Source organism: Choloepus didactylus, chromosome 6 (genome assembly GCF_015220235.1).
Source record: "Choloepus didactylus isolate mChoDid1 chromosome 6, mChoDid1.pri, whole genome shotgun sequence".
NCBI lineage: Eukaryota > Metazoa > Chordata > Mammalia > Pilosa > Megalonychidae > Choloepus > Choloepus didactylus.
In genome coordinates, this window is record NC_051312.1 from 9,808,572 (window position 1) to 9,810,840 (window position 2,269).

Here is a 2,269-nt window from a genome sequence, read left to right on the forward strand (position 1 = left end):
CACAGTCAGTCCCCTTGCTTATCCGCCCACTATCCACAGTCAGTCCCCCTGCTTATCCGCCCACTATCTACTATCCTTGCAAGGTGGACTCTTGAGGTAGAGTTTCCTTAAACAGCTTCATAAGTTGTTACCAAACTAGCTCAGACTGGCTCTGCAGTTCAAGAACAAAGGAAAGAGGGGTGGAGACTTGTTTCAAACGTTCCAAGTTTGCACAGGAGACTTTTTTTCAAATGTTTCCAATTTGGGCGGGCTGCATGTTTCACATTTGGGCGGGCTAGTTAGGCTTGTTGAATAGAATGTAACCTCTGAAGTATCCAACCAATGGAGAAACAGGGGAGGGACTTGCGGTTAGGTGTAGGGAATAAATACTGCTGGGTCTATCGTTCTGCGCACCAACCCCCACATTTTGGTTTGGCGCCCGTTCTTGCAAGACCGTGAATAAATTCTTTTCTTCTCCACAATCGGGTGAGCGTTTATTCCTTTTAAAAATAGTGCTTGTTTCTCACAAACTTAAACGAGAGGAAGGGATAGCAACAGACAAGATAGGATTTAACAAAGGATTACGAATACTGAAAGTTTATATAAATAAAATTTTTTTTATATGCTAGGGTATTAAAATAGCTATAAGGAAATAACTGAAATGGTGGAACTGTATCCTATAACATTCTTTGAAATTTGCTCTATAGCTATTCACTGAATTGTGCTTTGAAAGTTATCACCTTTCTGTATATATCCTATATTTCACAAAAAGAAAAGAACTGAAATTGTGGAACTGTAACCCATAACATTTTTTGAAATTACCTATATAACTGCTTGTTGAGCTGTACTTTGAAAGTTAACACATTTCTGTATATATGTTATATTTTGCAATAATGGAAATAACTGTAATTGTGGAACTGCAACCCATAACATTCTTTGAAATTTGCTCTCTAACTGTTAAATCATACTGTTCTAGTTTGCTAATGCTGCAGAATGCAAAACACCAGAGATGGATAGGCTTTTATAAAATGGGGGTTTATTTCACTACACAGTTGCAGTCTTAAGGCCACAAAACGTCCAAGGTAACACATCAGTAATCGGGTACCTTCACTGGAGATGGCCAATGGCGTCCAGAAAACCTCTCTTAGCTGGGAAGGCACATGGCTGGCGTCTGCTCCGAAGTTCTGGTTTCAAAATGGCTTTCTCCCGGGATGTTCCTCTCTAGCAAGCTTGCTCCTCTTAAAAATGTCACTCATAGCTGCACTCTCTTTCTTCCCCCCGAGTCAGCTCATTTATATAGCTCCACCGATAAGGGCCCACCCTGAATGGGCGGGGCCACACCTCCATGAGAACATCTCATCAGAATCATTGCCCACAGCTGGGTGGGGCACATTCCAAGCAAATCCAACCATCACCAAAACTTCTGCCCCACACAAGACCACAAAGATAATGGCATTTGGGGGACACAATACACTCAAACCGGCACATTCCACCCCCTGAACCCCAAAATGACATTATCTTTCCAAATACAAAATATATTCATTCCATCACAATATCACAAAAACTTAAATCATTTCAGTAACAAAAGTTAAGTACAAAATCCCATCAAAATCAGTTTAGGCTTGGTCAGTTCTAAGGCATAATTCCCCTCTAGCTGTGGATCTGTGAACCTAGAACAAGTTATGTGCTTCCAATATACAAAGGAGAGACATTCATAGGATAAACATTTCCATTGCCATAAGGAGAAACAGTAAGGAAAACAGGGTTAACAGGAGCAAAACAGTTCCTAAAACCCGCAGGACAAACTCCATTAGATTTCAAAGTCCAAGAGTCATTTACAGAACAATGTTGCATCCTTGGGGCTTGAGAGAGTGGGAGCCTAACCCTTCCCAAGGGCCTTTTCGGCAGCCCGTTCCTCTCCAAACACTTAGGTGAGTGCTCCAACATTTCCACACATTGGGGAGACCACCTTCTCGGCTCCACCCTCCTAAAACCTTGGGGCAGCTCCCGGATTCCCTTCCATCTCCGGGGCACATGCTCAACCCCTTCAGAACAGTGTGGTGGCAGCCAGGCTCTCCTCAATTCCCTGGGAATGTGCTCCACCCTCTTTGGGACCTGAGGTGGCAAAACTCTTCCAGAGCATCGAGGCGGAAAGCCCGCCCTCGACCTCCAGGGCAAACTCACCCTTTCCATGCATGTGGGCTGCTCGGCTCTCCCAGCCCGAGACCTCCTGACTCCAGACCTCAACCTCCATGGCTCTGTCTTTGAAGAGATTTTTCCTTTAATTTTT